Genomic DNA, 26,145 nt, shown 5'->3' with positions numbered 1-26,145 from the left:
ACAACCATGGCTTGTGCAATACCAACAACCGCAATTCCAGCAAGTGTACCAAGGTTCTGAGCAGCAGATCTTTGCGAACAGTGGACAACCGTATATCCAAAACGGTCAAAACCAACCACTTTACAGTGGTCAAGTCCACCAACCGTATCAGTCATACCAACATCAATTACATTATGCTGGTATGCAAAGGCCCACTGCTCAAGCGATTCCATCATACCCTGGTTACGCGTCGCCTAACCTGAATCAACAGTTACCATTCGTGGCAACTTTAGAGTTACCCGATTTACACCGGTTAACCAACGATCCGATTGCTTATGCCCCTTGGTGGCCAGCGATTCCTCATAAACTTCCATCTGACATTCCTAAATTCAATGGAAATCCAGGTGAAGACCCATCGAATCACGTGATGACTTTTCATCTGTGGTGTTCGTCGAACACCCTAAACGACAACTCAATAAGGCTTCGCCTTTTTCAAAGGACATTGACAGGTCCAACGGCTAAATGGTATATTGAATTGCCAAGAGCCTCTTTCGACAATTTTAGTTCCCTAGCCACGACTTTCTTGACCCATTTTCAATTACCGATAAGGTATGAAACGGGAACAGAAATATTAACCAACTTCAAGCAGACAACTGCCACCCATATATCTGATCATATACATGAGTGGCGTCGTCGTCGTAGGATGGTGAAAACGTACGTTCCCGATCAGCTATTAGCTGAATGGTTTATAAAGTCGTTACTTCCTGCTATTACGGAAGATGTGGCCAAGGGGGGAGTCGTAACAGAGGAGCAAGTTATCGCTTGTGCACAGTATTTGGACTTAGTTTATACTTAGTCCGGCACGCTCTATGACAAAATACCTGACGCCCCTAGACCGGAATCTTCAATTCCTCCCCCTCCTAAATCAAATAGTGACTCTCATGCCGGTGACGGTGTGATTGGCACGGCAAACGCGAAATCGATAAAGGCTTCGTCAAAGAAAGCCCATAAGAATTCGGATCAAAATGAAAAAGAATAAATTCTTGCTTCGGAAGTAAATGCCGTATCAGAAGATAAAGGCAAATAAACCAATCAACCAGGAAGCAAGAAGAAACAAAACAAAGGGAAGAAGAAGAAACGGGGTGAGTCATCCCCTGGAAAAAATTCTTCAAACCCTCCTGGGAAAGGGAAACAAAATTATCTATGTCTAATATGCGATGATAAAGATCATAGCACAAAGAATTGCCCATTCAAAGCTAAATTAAAAAGGTTCTTTAAAAGTTCCCAAACCTCAGCTGTGTTAACTGATCCATTTCCCAACCCAGGTCAAAATCTGGTTGATAGTGGAAATGCTTCCCCGTCTCAAGTACTTATGTTGTCGGTTTCAAAACAGCAGAATGATGCTTTGATTTCAACAAGGAACAAAGATTATGGGAATCCTCAGCTGTCGAACGAAAAAGGTAAAGATCAACCAAGTAGTTCGACAACAACTTCGGCAGAAGTTGTACCACCCATCATTCCTGAATTAACAATAAAACCGCCAAAGGGTGTAGTACACAAGTCGACATTTAATCCTCGCGCCAGAGCGGCGCAGCATTATAACATAGTGGAAGATTTGGCACAATCGCCATCCGCTATGTCGACTCTTGAGGTACTACAAAATTGTCCATCCCAAAGGCAGGCGTTGTTATCAACTATTGGTGGGGTTGACCCTAAGGATTCAAATCTTGCATCCTTTGATCACAAAGGATATGATCCTCAGTTACCAGCTCAACTATCTTTCCTTATTCAAGTGAGAGCCCTCAACAAAACTGTTCACAGAACAATTATTGATGAGGGAGCATCGACATGTATTATGTCGATGAGCTGCTGGAAAACTTTAGGATCTCTGACCTTGTCTCGATCATCGACGACATTAAAAGCTTTCGACGGAAGGACTTATACCCCCTACGGTATCCTTAATAACTTAAAAGTTGAACTAGGAGGAAAAACAGTAGAAATTGATGTTGAGGTCATTGATGGAAATCTTGACTATAACATCCTACTGGGTAGACCATGGATTTATGCCATGGCAGCTGTTGTGTCGACTTATTTTAGGAAGATCGCATTCCCGTTTGAAGGAGGGATTACGGTCGTCGACCAACAGAACTTCCTCCCTAATGGTTCACAAGTTACAGGAAGCATTCCCATGATCCATGAGAGCAACCATTCGCTTCAAGATATCGGAGTAGGATTATTGAAAGACCCCACATTGATGGGAACTTTCGTGCTACCACCTCCTATTTATATAAGAAATGTACCGTTTGTAGCAACCTGCAACATGATATCTTCCACGAAGGTCAACATGGATCGCGCAATGGTTTTGCCCCCAAGCCCTTTAGAAATATTGTAGCAATCAATGTTTCAAGCATGGGAGGCGAGCCCAAATCAACGCTCGTCAAGCGTTTGGGTAGATAGGTCTAGAGAATATGGAACCCCATTAGATCCTTGGTCGAAAGTACATGGGACCGACGAAGGAATCTTACAATCAATGATGATTGAGGGGGCACCATGGAATGATCACCACCATCGTTCCCTTCTTCCGGAATATGAAGAAGATACTCAAAGTGACCTTTATCACCCTTCAGTATTTGAATTCCTAACAAATACTGTAAATACGGTGGATTCCGAGCGAAACCTATCCAATATTGAAGAGACCATAGCCATAAATATCTCGACCAAAACAAATGTTGTAGAGAATATTTATATCGGCAAAGGTTGTTCCCCTTCAGAACTGGAAATATATAACGCTCTGTTTCGCGAATTTAGAGATGTCTTTGCTTGGTCATATGATGAAATGCCAGGCATTGACTCGAGTATCATTGAACATGAAATTAAAATGTATCCTGATGTCAAACCAGTAAGACAACGGCTTCGGCAGGTGCACCCCAAGAAAGCCGCTGCCATTAAGGCGGAAGTTGAAAAACTCCTCCATGCTGGATTCATCTACCCAGTTCCTCTAACCGATTGGGTATCGAATATTGTCCATGTTATGAAGAAACAAGGGACGATTAGAGTGTCTGTCGATTATAGGGATGTAAACCAAGCTTGTCCGAAGGACAACTACCCTACACCCTTCATCGACCAGATAATTGATGAATGCGCCGGATGTGAAATCTTTTCATTTATGGATGGATTTTCCGGGTATAATCAAATAAATATCCGCCCACAGGACCAGTCAAAGACTGCATTTAATTGTCCGTGGGGCACATTCGCTTATCGAAAATTACCCTTTGGTTTAAAGAACGCAGGGGCGACGTTTCAGAGGGCAATGAATTATGCCTTCCATGACATCAAGAACATTGTTCAACCTTATCTAGACGACCTCCCGGCTCATTCGCGAAAGCGGACTGATCATCCGCAAAATTTAAGAGCGATATTTCTACGTTGCCGACACTACAAGATAAGACTCAATCCACACAAATGTGTGTTTTGCGTCAGTTCTGGTCGTTTACTTGGCTTTGTAGTCTCTAAGGATGGGATTCGTCTCGACCCCTGCAAGGTTCAGGCAATCATTAATATGCCTCCACCTTCAAATTTGCTTCAGATTCAGAAACTCCAAGGGAAAGCGAACTTTCTGAGGAGGTTCATTCTGAATTACGCAGAACTTGCTAAGGGTTATACTCGTCTTTTGAAAAAGGATGTACCTTTTGTCTGGGACCAGGTGGCGCAAGCTTCCTTTGATGCTCTGAAAGATTGTCTAGTAAAAGCATCATTAATGTACGCCCCGGACTATAAAAGAGATTTTAACCTGTATCTGGCTGCAGCGGATACGACCATTGCGATGGTTTTAGTTCAAGAAGTCGACGGAATTGAACATCCTATCTATTATTTAAGTAAAAACTTAAATGATACAGAAAGTAAATATTCTTATGTTGAAAAACTAGCACTTGCAGCTGTTCAATCGATTCAAAGGTTTCGACATTATGTCCTCTTTCGGAAAACTACCATCTTGTCAGATTGCAACCCCATGACTTATATACTGTCGCGACAGTTGCTGGGGGGAAAATATTCAAAATGGATAGCGATCCTTCAAGAGTTTGATCTGGAATTTGTAAAGTCCAAATCAAAGAAAGCTCTAGTTTTCGCAGAATTATTGTGTGATCTCCCATCGTCGTCCAACGATGAAACATCGGAAGAGTCAATCGTGGACGAAAGTTTGTTTTTGATATCTACAAGCGATGAGTGGTATGGAGATATCATAGTTTATCTCCAAACCCAAAAGTTCAGGCCAAACACCTCTCACTCCGAACAAAAACGTATACGATACCAAGCAAAAGACTACATGATCGTCGGTGATACACTTTACCGTCGTGGTATCGATACAGTTCTGAGGAGGTGCCTTACCCATGAGGAGGCCGAAAAAGCCCTGAATGAATGTCATTCAGGCACGTGTGGGGGGCATCAATCTGGATTTGCAACAGCACAAAAAATCTTACAAGCAGGATACTTCTGGCCAACCATGTTCAAAGATTGCATAACCGTAGTCAGAAGTTGCCACGCTTGTCAAATATTTGATAGCAAAACCAGACGACCACCCGCACTCTTACAGCCAATAGTTGTTGTTGGGCCCTTCGCCAAGTGGGGCATCGATTTCATGCAATGTAACCCCACCTCGACCGGGGGGGCATGGGTATATTATAGTCGTTGTTGACTATTTTACCAAATGGGCCGAGGCGATGCCTACATTGGATAACACTGGTGAAACAACAGCCCTTTTCTTTTTCAATCATGTAGTCGCCAGGTTCGGCATACCACAGGCTATAGTGACAGATCATGGGTCGCATTTTCACAATCACATGATGGTCGAATTAGCTGCCAAGCTAGGGCTGCCTCACGACAGCTCTACCCTGTATTATCCGCAAGCCAACGGACAAGTTGAGGCAATCAACAAGGTCCTGAAGCGTATGTTGCAAAGGATGATCGGGGTTCATACAAGAAGGTGGCACCTAATCCTGTACTCAGCTTTGTGGGCTTATCGAACGTCGGTAAAGAACGCAACCGGGTTCACACCTTTTCAACTGGTGTATGGCCTGGAAGCAGTCTTGCCAATCCAGTGCGAAATTTCGTCGCTTAAACTCGCAATCGATCTCCTCCCCAGAACTTCAGAAGAAGAGGCTCGTTTCTTGGAATTAATCCAATTGGATGAAACCCGTCGTGATGCCACTTTGGCTAACGAAGCTCATAAGAAACGAGTCAAGGCTCAGTTCGACAAAAATGTCAAACCCCGTGTCTTCTCAGAAGGTGATTGTTCTTGCTTTATGACCAAGAGTCCGATAAATTGGGAGCAGGTAAATTCAAATCCTTATGGATGGGCCCTGTTGAGGCCTCGAAAATTGCTGCCACAACAAAGGGGAAACCACCTGGTCCGGACCTTAGTACAGCTCCTTTTCCGTTTGGGATAGTGGCTCCGACTGGGGATAATGGGACCAGTTTCCCAATAATGGATAAAAGTGGGATGGATGAGTAACTTATGATGTATGATGGTGATAAGCTAACAACTAAAACTATCAGTGAAATATATTAACTATAATCTAATCCCGGGACTTATCAATTTTTTAAAGCATAGCGTTTGATAATCTGTGCTTTAAGGCAGGCATATAGATGACTCTAACACTAAAGCATAGATGTTTAAATCATTTAAGATTGCTCTGCATAATTAGTTATGCAGAGCGATAATAGCGAATTACTACACATTGTCATTCATATCATTGCTACATGCATGATTAAAAGAAAGGGCATATCACAAAACATCCAATAGTGGAATGAAATGAAGATTTGTTGTTACAGCGCATACATGTATTCAACAATAGCAAAAATAATAACACAGCAATTCATATGAGAGGAAAGAGGACAGATGCAGATAAAAGTACCATGTAAGCCGCTCAACAATCCATTATATAAATTGCTATGTCGCAGTCCTTTCTTCAAACCAGAAAGCATTCCAAACAAGAGACAATAGTGCGCAATTGCATAAAATAGCCTTCTTGTCAAATTAAGGACTATCGGTCGAGTTTCACAAAAGAATATAGACTGAAGCACAGTAGTGCAAACTTCAGCCTTTAAGTCTATTACAAAATTTTACGACCCTTTCCAAAACAATGAAAGGGTCTATAAATACTAATCTAATCTAAATATCTAAGAAAAAACTGAAAAGCTATTAAATTGGCATCCATAAATATTTTCCATATTTTTTGGCGATCTGGCAGTCGGCAGCAATGCTTCATTCAGTGGGCTCTTTGCCTTTAAACCTCAGCTGACATATCGCCAGCATTGGCTCTACTTCTGGTGGAGTGTTGAGACGCGACGTGAGCTGGGCATCATATGTGGCATCCTGAATGTCGGGGATTAGGCATCTGAGAGCATCTGTTAAACACTTAAGAGTCGACCTTTGAGTGTGCAGCTTGATTAGAAAGAGCCAATATGCGTCGGAGGTTAAAGTATTTACTCCAGCGATTAACTTTCTCTTTTCCTCCAGTTCATGATAACTTGTTTGTTCAATCATGTTCGTCGTGGTTATGCTTCCAGGTGTGCACTGAGAGATCATGTTGGCCAAATAGAGTGTATTGTTGACTAAATCTATCATATTGTTGGCAATCATTTTACACCTTGAAGCTGCCCTTTCCGCTTTCATCATCTGAGTGTTCCATTCCATGAAGAGTATGTCCTTGAATGGCTCATAGATCCTAGGCAAATTCGCTGCTTTCCCCACATCAGTATCTTGTCAATCAAGATATGAGGCTATGGTTTCTTCGGCCTGATCTAGCTCATTTCTGGCTTTTTCTATCTGCTGACATACTTCTGTAGATACTTCACATAATGGCTCGGCCTCAGTTAGTTGTTGGCACAGGAGTCTAATTTGAGATATTAATGCACTATTTATTTGAGCTGCCTCTGCTCTGAAATATTCGACTTTCTTGGTGCCTTTGATATCTTCGAGTTGTGCTAACAGTTGAGCGATTTGCTCATCCTTTGACTTTGTCATTAGCTCGTTTGCCGCTCTCAATTGTGCCAATGCCTCCATTAATTCTTTCTGCTTCTGGATTGCGCTCTGGTCAATCCTCTGTTTTTCAGTCTGCAGTTGCTGGGTTAATACATTGTTTGCTTGTTGTTGTGCCAGCAACTGCTCTTCTACCTGTGCTGCCTTGTTTCGCGCCTCGGCTACTTCTGCTTGCAATGCACAAATCTCATGGTCCTTAGTCTTTAAAAAAAGACTTACCTCCGATGCTTTATCAATAGTTGCTGCAGAATAAGCTCTCGCATACTGCGATAGCTTGGTTAGATCATCGGAGGGGTCCAATTCCTCCTTCCAGACTACATTCCCCGTGACTGTTTGCTCATGAAAGATGGAAGGTTGATCAAGCCTTCGTCTCTTCCTTGAGCGCTTAACAACTGCTTTGTGCCTAGGGCTGTAGAAAACGTCCAGGGGAGGAATATCTTCCACCTGGAGCACAATCTGATCGGAAGGGTCTTTGGTGATTACCTCGACATCCTTTGAAGTGGGTGGGCCGCTGGTTCCGCTTAGAACCTGAGAAGAAGTGGTGTCTGGTGCGTCGCTTGTCTTAGAGGTGTCTGTGTCTTTGGAGCCTTCCTTTCCACTGATAATGGAATCAAATTGATTCCATTGTTTAAGCAATTCAGGATCTATGGAGGTCTGTTTGTGTTGCTCCGTCTGGGATTTACTCTTTTCCTTTTCTTGTTCCAACCTCTTCTACTCCTCCAGCTCTTTCCGCTGCTGCTCCTCTAACCCCTTTCTCTGTTTCTCTTCTTGCTTATCTGCTAATTCCTTTTTCTGCCTATCTGCCAGTTCTTTCTTTTGTTTTTCTTCTTCTTCCTTCTTCCGTTGTTCCTTCATCTGCTTCTGCTTTCTCTGTTCTTGTTCCTTCTGCTCTTTCTGCTGCTTTTATATTTGCTCCTTCCTCTGCTTCTCTGTCTGCTGCTTCTTTTGCCTTTCCTCCTGTTGTTTCTTTTGTTCCTTAGTTATAACAGGAGGTTGGCTTGTCTGTTTCTGACCAGGCTCACTTGAGGAGGACGCTGAGGTTAATGACAATAAATCTAGAGGCAGAGTTTGCAACCTCTGCTCTCTAAGTTTATTGAACTCAGTTAATATTCTCATCATTGTATCTCATCCTGGAAAGCTGTTTGGTTTGGCTTATTGTATCGGCAGCTACGAACAGGTCATCAAACTCATCCTCTTGATGGTCAATCTTTGTCAGTTTGGCCTGTTCTAGGGCAATGAAAGCAGTCTTCCTTGGATCATTTCCCCATCATGTTCAGGCTTCTCTCAAAAGACGAATTCTACACAGTTGTAAGAGAAATCGTAACAAAATAATAACAATGACACTTCACGGCGGGATAGATATATCATTTGAAGCGTGCTAAGATTAATTTTCAAAAGTGGCTGCGGATCCAATCGCTGAGAGGATATTGCAGATGCATTAATGGTGATTTGAGGCCTGCTACCCATTAAATGTGATGATTACACCGTTATCCGGGTGAATGACTCCCTTAAGCGTGCAACAGATATTCTGGCGGTTAAGCGCAGGTATTCGTTAATCGAAGGGGCAAAATCTTTTAAATACACACGGATTACCTTATCCCTTGCATTTAAGGGCATTTTGGGATTCGCGCTTTGTCAACCGGATATGAATATAAAATTAAAGCTTTAAGTAATGGCTTTTAAGAATGCTGACCACCGATGAGCGATATCGCATCGCTTCGGGGAATAAGTGTTGCACAATTATCACCAAAAGATCCTGTCGACAGCCGATAAGCGATATCGCATCGGGCTAGCGCATGGAAACATAGCTAGGTGCATATAAAGTGGTTTGGGGGTTACCGATTGCGATATCGCATCGCATCGGGGGTAGGAACCGGGTGCCTTACTGAAGTGCATGGAATTCTGCCGACGGCCGATAGCGATATCGCATCGGGTCGGGATTTATAACATAAAGCGGCTACACATGAGGTATCGCCGATATCGCGTCGCGTCGGGGCATGAGTTATGTGCCGTTACTTGGTGTGCATGTAACATTGCCGATCGCCGATAGCGATATCGCATCGGCGGAGACCAAAATGCCATTTGAATGCATCTCTCGTGTTATTGCGATATGCGATCTTGCGATCGCTTTATCACAATAACAAAAGATTAATTATTATTTGAAACATTAATATCCCAAAAAGGCTTAAATACATGAAAACTCATTTGATTATCCGGCCTTTTTTTAACATACAAGCATTGATGCCAAAATTTTTAAAAGGGACCCATTCCATATGTTAATTTTTTGTAAATAAGAATGATATGAAATGGGGGGTTTTTGTAGGGCACAACAATTGGCGATTCGCTGGGAGAACTAGTTATCTCTAAAATTAAAACAAACACTTAAGCTTTTTGAAAATAGAAACTCAATCAGAAGGGAAAACTTCTAATTTAACTGGATATTCGCGCGTTCTGAACCAAGTGAACTTATTTTGTTAACTTCTTTCCTTTTGGTTTCAAGAAAAATAAATACATCTTAAGTCTTTAAAATAGGCCTTTTATTGGTTTATAATGATAAAATAAAAACTTTCCCAAATTAGCTTTTATAATTAACTCCTCTGTCATAGGTAGAGCCTCTGTTGCCAGCAAACGTTTATAGTCTCGACAGGGATACCTTTTAACCATAGTATTGTTCGTTTTTCCATTCACATAAGAGTGTAGTTAACAGAATGAATCTAAAACATGTTCCCATATTTTATTTTTTCATCTGGTGATCATGATCATCTTTTTTATCATTGATAAGATAAAAAGCCATTGTCCTGGTTTGGTGGCCAGCTGTTGACAATGCGATTCACTGGTAATAATTTAACTGAACAAGCTGGCTCGTGATGAGACCTCTTGTCTTGAAATTTCAAGCCATTACCCTGTTTTGGTAGGCAGTATTGGTAATCTCGGTCATACTATTTCCCTATGAACATGGTAAGCAGGCTTGTAATAAGACCTCTTATCTTTAATCTTTTTATATTTTAGAATTACACTCTGAGTAACCATAAACTTTAGTGAATGGGGTGAACAATTTTCTCCTTAAGAGTAGATGGATGACAGGTGAAGAGTTGAAGATGTTGAAAATGGGTTAGCTTCTATCTCAAAATGGATAACCTCTTGAGACCAGTTTTGAAAACCGAAAATGATTCACATAACTTTTACCTCTTGAGAAGAGTTTCTAAAACGTTAGGTTGTGATTTCAGAACACACAGATATCTAGTTTCCTAGAAATTATTCCTTTTGGTTGAGGGTTCTACTATCTAAAAGCAAATATTCATATTATTTTGTGAGACAGCTTCTTCAAACCAAGCAAAAGGTCAATGGGGATACTCTACAATTTTATTTCCTACTGATCCTATAAACTAGACAAATCTACAAAGAGGAGAAGGGATTACCTTCTCAATTAAAGAATTTCTTCAAGATCAGGCCATTAACAGGGAGAGAATCTCTCACCCCTGATAAGTCTTGCAATAAAAAGGTCGAATGGCCTATCTTCTCACAGATCTGAAATGGTCCAAGCCACATTTTCTGAAATTTGGTATGTTTACCTTTATCTTCATGGGCCTTGTTGTTGTAGGGAAAAGTATCCGACTCGGATGACCCTATCCCACTCTAAGGGTGACAGTTCCTTAGCAACAACTGTAAAACAAACTACTTAAGGTTTACTTCTTTATGAAAGCAAAGGAGAATGGAAAAAGCACTAACCGTTGCCTTGCGCTTAATGTCGAATCCAAACTCTTCTCTTTGGCCGCTTGCTCCTAGCTCTTTGTTCTTCTGCTCGCCCAGCTACAATGAGATCCTGCAAAATAACAAAGAAGGAAACTACAAGAGGCATGCAATCATAACTGGTTCATGGATTAGTGTAAACCAAACATGCAATCATCACAATATATAATTGAAACAAGAGCACATAGAAGAACCTCAATAGCTTTTATTAATGAAGAAATAAAGGTTCTGAGAGTATTACAACCATTGAAGGCTCCAACCCAGCAACACCTCCCAGCAGAAAGAATTGCTCTTCTTCACCTCTCTCAAACAATCACCCAATAACTCAATAATGAAACCAACAGCATATCATTACTTTGCACAAAATTCCAGCCTCCTGAGCTCATAGGAGAGAGCCCAATATATAGATGAATTGAGAAAGGATGAGTCAACTTGCAATTGATGTGTAGCTGCCTTGTGTCCTCTCTCTCTTCAGTTAATCTTTAGTTGATCTTCAGTTCTTGAGTCCACTTGGTGAACCTTGCTTCCACTTGGAGAAACAAAGCCTCTGACTCATCACAAGGCGAAATCCCTGATCCAAGTGTCATTTTTGGAAGATTCCAAAGCAATGACTCACTGTGCCACTTGTCCCTTCTCGCTCAGCGCAGGTGGCCTTTGTCCCACTTGCTTTGCAACGTAGGTACACCATGGAGCAACTGAGTTTCAGCGCAGAAACCTAGTGGAGCACCTGCTTTGATTTCAAGATTGCTTGTTTTTGAGTGTTTTCAGGTGGAGAACTGATCTGAGAGCTGTTGGTTTGCTGACCTTGTTCCTCTAGGGGTAGGAACATCATGTTTAGGGAACTTTGGATCCCTTGGATTATTGACAATTCATGCTTGTTGCTGTAAGGCACAAAATTGTCTATAACAGATGCCCCCTAAAGTATGAGGTCGTTTATCGGGTGAAATGCTTTATTGAGAGGATCTGAAGTTCATTCAATCTGCTGAGAAGTGTCCTGTAATAAGATACAATACAATACATTATTTTTCATAAATTTTTCATGATCTAGCTGAGGCGGGCATTCCCATGCTCAGCTTTATAAATACATTTTGGTACATAGAACAGACGATCGTCTGATTGTAGACTGATAATTCTCTGCTGAAATTATCATCCTTTGAGAAGGATGATCATCTGCTGTAATGATGTACATATCAAATGTCTTTATGTCCTGAATATATATCGCAGCCCGGATGGATGAAACTAGATCCGGGGTCTTCAATCTCTTCCGATCTTCACTCGATGTACAAGTCGATCCATGTGAGAATTTCTTGAAGTCGAACATGGAAAGACATCGCTTGATTACCGGTCAATGATGTAAACCGTTAACAAGCGCGAGAGGAATCACCGATAAGGATGATGACCCTCAAGGTACGGCAGTACAATCCACATGGTGGGAATAAAGGACTTGGCATCGACCACCATGCAAAATCTTCTGGTCGAAGGTCATTGATGTATACCTGTCGCCGGAAGTGAGAAACTTGCCATTGAGGCATGCAAGCTTCAAAGTACTGAGGGGGGTGTTCCTAGATCAACTCCTTGGATAATGAGCTGATGTTGACAAGGAGCGATCCGTCAAAGGAGGGCCTTAATGAATCCCACATCAGTGACATGGAACGGAGCTAGTGATTGTGATGAGGTGAAAACAAACTGTGATGTATGATTCAGGGTGGCGGTCATGAAGTGGATGAAGGATAATGTATGGCAGTGGGTGGAACACGGTTGACTCTTTACAGAACCACATCTCTTGAACATATAACGACACTGATGTGATGGATTGGTAGCATTACCCCAATTGTGGATGGTGTGGCGAGGACCATGGTTATGAGACCGGTGAATGAAACAACCCAACCCGATGTGATACGGAGGACAAAGTGTCATGTTCAAGAGCGACTTGCTACCATTAATGCTGTGAGGTTCTCCCAATTTTTCCCCAGTCATTGCTGACCAGTACCTCTTTATTTTTGTCAAGCTTGAGGAGGATAACATATGCTTGTTCTATAACCTGCCCTTCGGGCAAGCCCATCGCTATGTTTTAACGAGCCTAGCGATAGGGAAACTCGTTCTCGTCTAAAGACAAGTTTGTCGCTATTTAATCATTTTAACGAGTCTAACGACAAAGAAAACTCGGTTCTTTTCACTTTTAGAGAGTCTGAAAAGGTACGAAAAGTTAACTCCAAAATTCCTTTTTCGTCTTCTAATCCCTTAAGTCCGAAAAAGTATAAAACAATACAGAAGGGATGAATTTTCGATTTCTTTAACAAGCTGAATAAAACAAGCGCTCGATCTTTTTGTGTAATAATCCCTCAGGTCCAAAACTCGGCAAACTTTTCATATTTTACGAGTCAGTGAAAAGAGCTCAAAGAAGACTCGTCTTTTGAGGAACGAGTGATGAACAGGGATAGCAGCAGATTCCAGGTACAGGTTGGAATTCTCCAATCACGGCAGTGTCACAAGGATGGCTAAGTGAAATCACTCTTCGTAGCTGTTCCTCAAAATAGGTAAACAAACATATGGAGGTGAACGATTGGCCAAATGAACGGATGGAGGTGATGGCATATAAACACGACCAAGGGCTTTTAATATGGCTTTCAAAGGTTACATTTCTCCAGGTTATTTACCGGTTCATTTTTCTGGATGAGCTTGAACTGCTAGGGAAAGATTGCTCACAACTTGTGTTTATTTTTTAACGAGCATGAACTCTGTACAAAACTGCTCGATTCTTGCGTTTATTTTTTAACGAGCATGAACATTGCTAAAACTGCTCGATTTATACCAGTCTTAATACAAGGAATGCTTTAGGTGAGGTAATCTTATTTAAGGAGCGATACCTCACTAATTACTCCAATTTGGCAGGTTTTAACTTTTGCCCTTCATCCTTTCTTTATGCAAGCTGGAAACGGCTAATCCTACGAGTTTAACGGGTTAGACCTACAGGTTTAAAGGGAGGACCTAAAAATTTAAAAAATAAATAGTCGTCCCGTGCTTGCACTCCAAAAGGTTTGCATGCCCCCAGGTATAAAGTATAATTTCGAGACTCTTCTTCTCCTCTGTCCCACCTTTGTTTTTCTACTTGTCGTCTTGCTATATTTTTAACGATACTTGTCTTCTCGTTATTTTTCGGTGCCGATGGTACTTGTCTTCCCATCAGTTCACTTTTTTATTTTTGCAAGATCGCAACAGATAAAACATTGGTGTTACGGGGGAGAGGTCTTCTTACTTATTATCCGAAAAATGGTTTTGTTTGCTGCCACAAACTAAACTCTCTTTTCGGCGATGTCTATCATTAGGTTGCTAAGGATGGTGACTACTTGTTGCAGAAATTTCCTCTCTTTCTTTGAAGACTGCCCCTACTTCTCTCCTAAAACATATTGTTTTAATGGGTGAGGCTTGACATTCAAAGATGGTGCCTTCTTGCTGCCACAAATAGATCCCCTTCTTAGGAGAGCCCACTTCTTTAGACAAAGGGAGCGATTCTTCCGCTTCAACATAACTTTGACAAAAGAATTTTATCCTAGAACAACCCTCTCTTCCTTTTTTGGACAGGGTACGGACTAGTCCATTCTTCTGCGGAAATTAACCTTATACCTAAGGTTTTCTCTGCCCGAGGCAGGCCAGGGTGCATGCCCCCTGGTTCCCCGTTCTTTTCTTCTCGAATTACTCGCATTCATCGGGAAGTAGAACCGGGGGCGGTGGCATTCCTTGAGTGAATAAACCGTTAAGGGATGGTATTTGACTATTTGCAATGCGTGATCCTGGAAATGAAAGTTGGTCTACGAGCTTGACCATTCTTCCTTCGTGCGGAAAACACATGACTCTAAAGAGCGAGGACACTATGCCTCCATGCAATATATATAGTCTCGTCCAAGGAGTAAGTTATATGCCAAGGGTCCCTGGACGACCATGATGTTCATATGAACTGTCTTCCCTTTCAATGTAACTGGAACATTGGGGAGAATCCCTAACGGGTGACTGGTTCCTTTATCAAAACCTGATAGATTTCTCATCTCAGGTAAAAGCGCCGGGCAACCCAGTGCTTTCCAAGCAACAGAGGAAAGGATACTCACAGATGCCCCTTCATCAATGATAGTTCCAGCCATCACCATTCTGTAGATTTGGACTATGATTCTGAATGGGATACTGGCTGGTAACCGGGGTCTGCCTAGTTGATTCCAATCAAAGGATACAACTAGGTTGCTTGGTGGTGGGACCGAATATACGGCCGGATACGACCCTGACGATGTTCCTTCCTGCGATAAAGGAATGGGCGCATTGCCCTGATGCTCATCAGAGTCTGTGTTGATGAAAAGAATATGGACGGTGTCATCCTTATCCTCTTCAGTGAGGGTGTCATTTGAAGATGGGTCTTCAATGACGGAGTCATTGGATGATGAAACCTCTGAAGGAAGAACCGGGTCAACTGCCGTTTCGACCTTTAGACTTTCATCTGGTCTGGATTCAGTAGGTTCATTCTCAATGACCGACACTTCAGCCGACCACTTGAGTGGGTCAGCTGGATTTTCAACTATCGAGGGATTAGGCACGAGTTTTTGGTATCCAGGAGGAAGTCGTAACGGTGAAACCGGACGATCTTCCAAAACTCTCTTTGCCTCATCTAAGAATGGACATTTGTGGATGGCGTGATCGCCTTCACACAATATATAGGGTGATCTTGGTCTCCCTCTTCGTCCTTCACTCTCGCTAGTTGACGGACTGCAATCAACATGACTACCAGAGGTTGATGCTACCGGATTGTGCAACCTTGGGGACCAGTCCCTTAGTATCCGGGGAATACAAGGACAATCACGATGGAAGTGGGCCCCTTTGCAAATGACACATGGCGATTTAGGCCCGGTCGGTGCAGTGTGTGGGTTTTTGTCAGCTGTCTTTTGCTTGCCCCCAGTCGCCTTCGCCATAGGCCCCTTCTGCTTCTTTTCTCTCTTCTTCTTTTCCTTCTTCTCCATGGGAGGCTGACTTTTGCCGGCTCTACCTTGTGAAGATGAAGGATCGGAGGAAGAATTGTAAGAAGTGGAAGGCTGGTGGGTAGCTCTAGACTGTTCTGACTGTTGATTCGACTGCTCAGGATTAGTGGCGATCTGGACTACATTAGTTGAAAAGAGCCAAACAGGTAGGCCAATTGTCAATCCTGGAAGTGACAATGTTGCCATATGAGGCGCACCAACATCTCCCCAAGAGGAGAAGGGATTTGGACTTCCTCCAAGGTTATTTCCTTGGTTGGTGGGCTCCATACTTTTCAACTGAAAGATCAACGTGGGAATAACAGGTGATTATGTTCCGCTTAAAATAAATTTTATTAACGACGCTTTTAGACACAAACTTGCTTTTTCATGTTTTAAGAGTCGAGAAAAAGCTAAAGATGACTCTAGTCGCCTTCGATGTTTTAACGAGCCCGAAGTGACAAATGCTCAGATGGACTTTTTCAGTTATAGAGTTTGAAAAAGGCCAAAAGAAACTTCTCTGGAGATCTAGGCAGAGGGTGTGCCAAACTTTTCGCGAAACCACAGAATACGTTTTACGGTACGGGTGGTCGATCTTCGTGAATGTTGTGTTCACTGCATCGCGATCAGTAGGGCGGCCGACACGGCATCCTATGGATAAAGGATAATTGCCTATAGGGGTCTCCCAATATATACGCGACGGTACGTGGGAGCACAAGTCCGTATTAGTGCCACCGACTCTCAGGAGGAATCACCCACCTTCGTAGAGATCGACAGTCACTATGTTTAACGACGCCGGAACACGTCTCTACCTAGACCTCTATGTGTTTGCGTTATGTTACAAAGCGTTGTTATGTAAATTGGATTTATTTTAATGTTGATCTTGCTTATCAATTTGCCTTTAAGGATCACCACGAGATGTATATAACAAATTCCTGAATGCAGTCTAAGATGAGAAGCATACTTTTCAATCTTTCAACTTTGAAAACCTTAACTACTGAGGGAAAAGAAAGGCAAATCTTTTCACACAGATCATAGAGCACACACTAAAATGCAAATTTTTCCTAAATCGTCAAGCACACAGTGAAATGCAAAATGCACAATGCATGTATTTTCTTTTCCCTTTCTTAATGTGGATGGATACAAAAAGAAAGTGGTTATATAACTTTGATTTCGATTTAAAGCGAAAGTAAACAAGTTTGTCCAAAATCAAAAGACACCTTAAGATTCACTTGCTTAATCACTGGAAATACATGAAATCAAACCATACTAATGAAAGTAAAATGACTAATCAGCTATGGACAGCAAACAAGCTAACTCTTTAGACCAGCAAAATGCCTAACACAGGTTCAGATCTAAGAGGCCAAAAGCATGACTAGTTTACTTTTCGTTATGGGAAATTGTAAATGAGTAAGAAATACAAAGAACAAGTACAATTTCGTTATATAACAGAGGCAGAATGATGGCAAGTAATATTGGTTTCAACACAGGCACAAGACTGACACCTAGCAGCAAAACTAAGTGAAAACAGGCAAGAGAAAGGAGGAAACCCCAAATGCACTAAGCAAATTTGGGCCAACGCAGGCTCTGCACAGCCAAACTGGCTCTCAACGCAGGTAGCCCCTTCGGGACCTGCGTTGCAAAGCAGGTAGCCTGTGTACTACCTGCTTTGGAAAACGAGAATTGCGTTTTCACAGTTTCCGGGTCATAATTTTCTCAAAAATGCACGGTTTTTGCTCAAATCAGAAGCAATCAGTCAAGCACACTCAAAGGGATGATTAAGAAGGTGCAAAGCTATCACTAAGATCTTACAAGGATCCTTGTAGATCAGCTCTTCAAATCATGAATTTGCTCAGAAAATGAGCAAGAGTAGCTGCCCTCTACTTCGCTTTTGATATAGTCAAAAGCTTTTCGATTTGGTACTCTTTTGTTCAGGAAATGAATAGCAAAATACTACAAACACAATCAAACGGATACGATCCCCAGTGGAGTCGCCAGTTTGTTGTAGGGAAAAGTATCCGACTCGGATGACCCTATCCCACTCTAAGGGTGACAGTTCCTTAGCAACAACTGTAAAACAAACTACTTAAGGTTTACTTCTTTATGAAAGCAAAGGAGAATGGAAAAAGCACTAACCGTTGCCTTGCGCTTAATGTCGAATCCAAACTCTTCTCTTTGGCCGCTTGCTCCTAGCTCTTTGTTCTTCTGCTCGCCCAGCTACAATGAGATCCTGCAAAATAACAAAGAAGGAAACTACAAGAGGCATGCAATCATAACTGGTTCATGGATTAGTGTAAACCAAACATGCAATCATCACTATATATAATTGAAACAAGAGCACATAGAAGAACCTCAATAGCTTTTATTAATGAAGAAATAAAGGTTCTGAGAGTATTACAACCATTGAAGGCTCCAACCCAGCAACACCTCCCAGCAGAAAGAATTGCTCTTCTTCACCTCTCTCAAACAATCACCCAATAACTCAATAATGAAACCAACAGCATATCATTACTTTGCACAAAATTCCAGCCTCCTGAGCTCATAGGAGAGAGCCCAATATATAGATGAATTGAGAAAGGATGAGTCAGCTTGCAATTGATGTGTAGCTGCCTTGTGTCCTCTCTCTCTTCAGTTAATCTTTAGTTGATCTTCAGTTCTTGAGTCCACTTGGTGAACCTTGCTTCCACTTGGAGAAACAAAGCCTCTGACTCATCACAAGGCGAAATCCCTGATCCAAGTGTCATTTTTGGAAGATTCCAAAGCAATGACTCACTGTGCCACTTGTCCCTTCTCGCTCAGCGCAGGTGGCCTTTGTCCCACTTGCTTTGCAACGCAGGTACACCATGGAGCAACTGAGTTTCAGCGCAGAAACCTAGTGGAGCACCTGCTTTGATTTCAGGATTGCTTGTTTTTGAGTGTTTTCAGGTGGAGAACTGATCTGAGAGCTGTTGGTTTGCTGACCTTGTTCCTCTAGGGGTAGGAACATCATGTTTAGGGAACTTTGGATCCCTTGGATTATTGACAATTCATGCTTGTTGCTGTAAGGCACAAAATTGTCTATAACACTTGTCCCATTTGAGAACTAAGTCACCAACTTGAAACTGTTTGGAAGTGGATGAGGTTAAGTCAAAGGATGCTTTGATGATTTGTTGATGTTTGGCATGAGTGATTCTAGCTTTTTCCCTTTCTTCTTCTAATTTGAGAATTTGGTCATGTCTAAGTTGGATAGAGGAAGAAGGAGTCTCTTCAATGTATTGTATTAGGGCTAGAGAGGGTAAAACAAGATTCGTAGGCAATACTGCTTCTTGTCCATATACCAGATTAAATGGGGAGGAACATATAGAAGCCTTTTGTGTAATCCTATCAGCCCATAATGCAAACACTAAATATTTGTGCCAGTTTCTATGATTCTGTTCAACAGTTCGCTTAATGATTTTGATGAGATTCTTATTAGTAGATTCTGCTAAACCATTTCCCTGGGGATAATAATTAGCAGAGTATTTCAGTTTAAACCCCCTCTTAATAGCGAAATCATATATAGCATTTCCTGAGAAATAGGAAGCATTATCAAAAACGAGAGTGTTTGGGACACCAAACCTGGTAATGATGAATTGGTCTATGAACTCGATGATTGCCTCTGAATTTGCTGCCTTCAAAGGAATAACCTCTACCCATTTGGTAAAATAATCGGTAGCAGTGAGGATATACCTATGTTGTTTGGAAGATGGTGGAGTAATCTCTCCAATGATATCTAATCCCCATTGTTCAAATGGCTGTTCAATGTTGACAGGTTGCAGAGGGAAAGCTGATTTCCGTTGTCTTCCACTAGAAGTTTGGCAATTGAAGCATTTTATTACATATTCATGAGCATCTCTAAACAGTGTAGGCCAATAATATCCAGCATGAATTAATTTGTGGGTTGTTGTGTCTGCTCCAAAATGTCCTCCCGCTGGCCCATCATGTAGCTCCTATAAAACTTTTTGAGCTTCAGGTTTCTCAAGACATCTTAACAGGATAGAATCATAATTTTGTCTAAAAATCACATCATCAATGAGAGTGAAATTCTTCGCTTTTAACCTAATGGCCCTTTTATTTTTGTAAGATAAATTTGGAGGAGCATAACCGTTCTTCAAATAGAATATTAAATCTGCATATTGAGATTCAGAATCAGTGACACTTATCTGATTGATTGATTCAGTCTGATCCATATCGCTTGATTCAGGAATGTTTGATGCTCCTGCCAATATCCTGCAAAAACCTTGGCCCCTAACAATCTTTGCTGGCTTTATTTCTAAGTCATATTCTTGAAGCGCTGTGACCCAATTGGCCCTTCTTTCACCCAGTTCTTTTTGAATTAATAGTTGCCTTACCGCTGGGAAAGGGACTATAACTTTCGTGTGAGTTTTCAAAAGAAAGGGCCTGTAATGTTTAACTGCTTTAAACACAGCAAAGGCTTGTTTCTCCACATCAGAATAATTTAGTTCGGCACCCTGAAGATTTGAGCTAAAAAATGAAATGGGTGCTTCCAAGTTGTGAGCATTTGGCTGCATGAGAACTGTAGCATAGGATACATCGGACGCAACGGTATACAATGTAAAATGATTAGAAAAATTGGGAGTATTCAAGGCTGGGGCATTGATTATTGATTGCTTGATAACATCAAAAGCTTGCTTTTCTTCTGATCCCCACTTGAAGACTGAATTCTTCTTGATCATTGTCTGAAGTGGTAATATAATTTGAGAGAAATCTGGAACAAATCGTTTGAAAAAATTAATCTGACCCAAAAATGACTGCATCGATTTTTTATTGTGTGGGAAAGGGATTTCAGAAATTTCCTTAATCCGATCAGGATCAATATAAATGCCATCTTTGGATACTATAAAGCCTAAGAGTTTTCCTTGGTCAAGAGCAAAGAAAGACTTCTTTGGGTTTAGAAAAATACCATATCTTTTGCATCGCTGAAAGATTTGATTTAAGTCATGCAAATGATTATATCTCTTTTTAGAATATACAGTAATATCGTCTAGATAGACGACTACTGAGTGATTAATCAACCCTTTGAAGGCTATATCCATGGCTCTCTGGAATGTCGCTCCCGCATTTATGAGTCCAAAAGGCATTTTCTGATATGCATAAGTTCCCCATTTTGTTCTGAATGTGGTTTTAAGTTGGTCATCAGGATGAACCAAAACTTGGTTATATCCGGAGAATCCATCAAGAAAGGACATCAATTCAGAGCCTGCTACTGATTGGAGAATTTGCTCCATATTAGGTAACGGGAAATTATCTTTCAAGCTTGCTTTATTCAGGTTTCTGAAATCAATACAGATTCGAATGTCGCCATTTTTCTTTCTGACTGGCACCATATTAGAGACCCAATTTGAATGTCGGACCGGAAAAATAATTTTGGCTTTCAAAATCTTATTAAGCTCCGACTTTATCTGGCTCTCCAAATTTGGATGTATTTTTCTTAACTTTTGTTGAATTGGTTTCTGATCAGGAAGCATAGGAATGGTATGCTGGATAATAGATGTATCATATGTCTTTAAGTCATCATATTTCCAAGCAAAGACCTGTTTGTTTTTTCTCAATAGTTTAATAAACGCTTCTTTTTCTTCGTGGGAAAGTCCTATTCCTAAGTTGATGTTTTGAGGAGCTGTTACACTAAAAAATGTCACCTTGACTACTTACAGTTAGTATGGCTCAAATCAACAGTCATGCTACCCTCTTAGGCAAGTCTTATGCCTCTGTTATCCATCTCAAACTCAAAGAAGAGAGAAAGTCTTGTAAAAACTATGTTTATCTCTGGGGTCGCAGGTTCTCTCTAGCCTTACCTGCGGGGACGCTGACCATGTTCACAAAATCTGCGTCCATGGACGCTCTGTATGTTAAGGGACAGGTGCGTCCCTCTGTAAAAGGCAAAATGCGCGAGTTTTATCTTGAAAAAGTTACTTGTGGTTACTTCTAGAACATTCTAGAGGTCGGTTTGATGAAATGGATGCGCCTCCAGTTGGTTCATGTATCTCTATTAAGGGGGAACTTATCCCATCAATAAGGGAGCTATCCCACCCAAAGAGGGGGATGATCCCATTGATAGTGGACCTGAATAACCTCTTTACAGCACTATAAATAAAGGCATTGAGCCAGAAGGAGAAGAGGTTGGAGCTATACATTTTCTTTGGGTAAATGCTGCAGGATTTAGGTCTTCCATTAGAGCCTTTGTGAGGAGAGATTGTCTTCACTTGATTCTACTTGGAAGTGGGTGAGCTTTGTCAAAGTAGAGGAAAACCCTTGATGGACCCTGGGAGGAACTTGCACAACACCAAGGCCAGGTTGTAAGAGTTTCTTTGTTTCGTTATTAATACAAACTGGTTTATTTTTCTCAATAGCTTGTGTTAATGAGTTATTTCATGTGTTCCTTGGTCTGCATGTTGAATATATGTTTTATTATATGAAATGCAAGTGCTTGGTAATTGTTTGATTGTTTGTGGTTGCAGGAATTGACTTGAAGGAGGAGCTCATCCGGATCGTCAAGAACGGACTTCAACAACAGCGTTTTGGAATAAGGTAAGCCTAAACACTTGTAGTTTTCATGTTGTAAAAGGTGTATTTAGAGAAAGATCACTCCATTTTGTCTTGTTTGTCATTAGAACGTCTTAGACTTCTAGGAAGGTCAGTCGTGTCCGCACCCTTGACCAATTCCGTGTGACAAATTGGCGACTCCGCTGGGGAATCCATTAATGAGAGAGTCTTTTCCTTTATATGAACTTTGCTTTGAGAAAATCATTTTTATTTTCTGGTTTTTGACTGTGAGAATTAGTATTTGGGTGGCTTAGCTTTAGATTTAGTTAGATTTGGTTTTTCTTCATTTTTCCAGAAGGACGCACCCTCTGAGTACTGCACAGTGCGTCTTTGGACGCGCTGTTGCCGTTTGCACAGAGCGGGGCCGCACCTGTGACAACGGGTTGCCTGCGTCTTCCTGTAAAACTTAAGAAAATTCCATTTTTGCTTTAAATTGCTTTTAGATTTTGTTTTTCCTTAGTGTTTTCTGCCCAGATCCTTTAGTACCCTGTCAAGAATTTTCACCTGAACTAGTTTTGTGAGCTTTGAGTGTTTTAGTGGTTTTCAACGAAGTTTAGACCTAGGGTTTGATTTTTAGATAGGCTTTGTAGTGACTTTGCTAGTAGAAAGTTGTCTAGCCTTAGATCTCTCTGGTTAGTCAACCTTCTTAGAAGTCGGGCCTGTCGTAAAGTCTCCTTGTATGAGCAACTTGCCATTTGAGTTGTTTTGGGTCAAATTTCGATTTGCTTGTTTATAAAGTATTGATTTCCATTTTACAAAAAGAACAAAAAGATTAGAGTTTTGTTTTGGCTAGTTTTTGGTTCTGCAATAAGCTAGTCCTTGATTTGATTGTGATCAAGTAAAACACCTTAGAAATAATCATTGTTAGTTTTGGCCTCGTTAAGATTGCTTAGAGTAAATTTGCCTTTAGTTTGCTTATGAGTGCATTTTCATAGATTTTAAGAGTTGTTAAGATTGATTTTTGGTTATATTAGATTTATTTGCTTTATTAAAAGAAAAATACAAAAACATCTTCTTTAAAAGTCTTGTTTCAAGTAGCTTTTTGTTTTTGAAAGAAGAAAAGAGTTTTTTTCGTGCATGTAAAGAGAGGTTATGTTTTTATGCTTGGAAAAGAAAAACGAATTGTTTCTTTGATTGTCTTCAATTAAGAAGTTGCTTTTATAAAGATTGCATTCTCTCAACTTTTTAGTTAAGCAATTCATCGAAAAAGTAAAGTAGTGGATAAATCATTCTAGGTGCATTTTGTAGTGGTTTCGAGTCGAGTCAACACACCACTGGTTTCACTTCCATCACCTTTTGACTTAAGAAACAACCTTAAAAGTAACGCTTAAATTAAAATCAATCTAGTAATCTTTATTTTTCTAGGGCTCTGAAACACCAACATAGCTTAGGCTAGGGTCTTGGAGTAGGTGAGTACTTAACTCTCCAAGACTACAAAACCAAACAGATAGTCTATCTTGAGTAGAACAAATCCAATTGTTTCAGTTACATTCTGGGAAAGCTCCTCTTAAAGGAGAAGCACGAGCTCGTGTCCGAACCAGTGAGGGGATCATTCCTCCCTCGTTGGGAACGACGCCAGGCAGTACGTATTACAAACGGTAAACCTCGGATTAACCATTGTCGAGGAGCCAGGGGTCACTTATCGGTAAACCTTGGATTGTTGTCAAGGAGCCGGTAAGGGGATTGGAGCTTGTTACTCTGCCCTTGCGTGCTGTCGGAGTTTAGACTGTTCCCCCAGGTGTAATTGTTGTGATTGGTAACCTTAGTGGCCATAATATCTAGGATTCTACCCAAGGTGACGGTGGAGGGAAGGTCCCACTGTACCTGGAGCAGACGTCGGTTATACTCACTTGGATTTTCTGGGGGGTTCGCTTCACTTCGAGACGGTTAAAGTGGAGGAACTTGGTCCAGTCTATTCATTAAGCAGGTTGCCGGGGTAACTGTTCCACCCGCCATTTCTGTACTGAATCCTGCGAGGTTGGGCCTAATCACCAACTAGCGCTTTTGGTCCGGAAGACTACTGTTTGTGTGTGGTTTGACGCTCTAGATTATTTAGGCGTGTGCTTCAAATTTGTTTGGTTCTTTAGAAGACTTTAGGTGGTTTGATTTGAAATTTTTACTTTGTTTTCGTGTGTTGTAGTTAAAAATCTTTAATTGTGGCGGAATTACCGAGACGGTCCCGTCGAATTGCGGGCCAGTCTCCTGAAGTTGTTTCTGTGGCCGAATTGTTGAGAAGATCCCGTAGACTTAGGGGATCCCCTCCTCGAGACACCCAGGTAATTTAGAAGGGTTAAAGGTCCTTGTAACTCCTCCTAGTGGCAGTAGAGTAGGTTCACCTGAAGAAGGAGAATCTTCCTTGGTAGTCCATCCAGATTACCAAAGTTTAGAAACAGGTTACAATCCCGAAGCTGTTACAGTTTCCGAGCTTGCTGGTAGTTTTTCATCTGCCAGTGAAACAGGCGAAGAACCTGAAATTTCCGAACCTGTTACTCCAACTCCTAGTGTTCCTGATTCACCAAGAATAGAAAGAATTATCACCGAAAATCTTCCTGTTGGATTAATTGCTATAGAAGAACTTGTTCCAGAGGAAGAAATAGGCGTTTCTGATTCTGAAGATCTAATTACCCTTGATCTAAGGGAGCGTGAATCCATCTTTTACAGTCCTCCTAGAAGTGAATCTTGGTACCTTGCATTAACCAATTTTTTAGACAACTCAGTAGGTTTTTCTACACCTCGTACTCCTATTCCACCTAGAGGAATTCATTCTCCTGTAAATATGTCTGGTCAGTCATCTGTGTTTTCGCAAAGTCCTGAATCATTTTTACATGGCGGTCCTTCTGTTCCTACTGGGTATCAATCACTTTCTGGTACCTTTGCGGGAGCATCTCCTCAACCCATTGATCATGGGTTATTAGTTGGAAACAGTGGTAATGTACCATTGAGTATAGGTGACGTTTATATGATGTCAGGTTCAACTCCCATTAACCAACCTCAAGGTGGCCAATTACCGCCTGGGGGGCAACCTTCGTTAATGCCTGGGGGGCAACCTCAAGGTACTTCATTCGTGACTGGGGGGCAACCTCAAGGGTATCAACCCCAAGGGTATCAACCCCAGCCTCAATATGTACCCCAAAGTCAACCTCAGTATCAATATCAACCTCAAGGATGGCAACCTCAAGGATGGCAACCCCAAGGGTATCAACCCCAAGGGTATCAACCTCAAGGATACCAACCTCAAGGTCAAGGTCAACCCCAGTACTCGTATTTACCTCAAGGTTATCAACCTACGGGTCAATACCCTGGTCAAGGTTATCAACCACCTCAAGGGCAATCATATGGGACTACACCTTACAGTTATCAACCCTATCCTCAATACGGCTATGGATCTCAGTATCCTCAACCTGTTACGAGTCAATACCCTGGAATGTTAACATGGGATCCGTCACAGGGTCAACAGATGTCGCAACCAAGTATACAGTCGGTACCTCAAGCAGGACAACCTGCAGTTCCTGGTCCACCCCAGCAACCGCAACCTGTCCAGTCAAGTGTTCAGACCCCTGTAACTTCCGTAGTTACTCAGCCGCCAATTGCACCTGGTACTCCACCTCACACGGCTGCAGCAACTACCGCTTCATCTACCATGCTTACTTCTGGAGTATCGGCAGCTCCGGTTTCTACTGTCCCTGTAACCACTCCTCAGACATCTGTACCGTTGTCTGGACCTACGGTTCAAACCACAGTCCAGATGCCTGCAGGCCAACCTGGTACAAGTACGGTTGTTACTACTCAACCTCAATTTGT

Source organism: Pinus tabuliformis, chromosome 1_1 (assembly GCF_031772625.1).
Source record: "Pinus tabuliformis cultivar Carrire ecotype Pingquan chromosome 1_1, CPIR1, whole genome shotgun sequence".
In the NCBI taxonomy this organism is placed as follows: Eukaryota; Viridiplantae; Streptophyta; class Pinopsida; order Pinales; family Pinaceae; genus Pinus; species Pinus tabuliformis.
The sequence above is the reverse complement of the archived record's forward strand: the minus strand, read 5'-3'. Positions refer to the sequence as shown.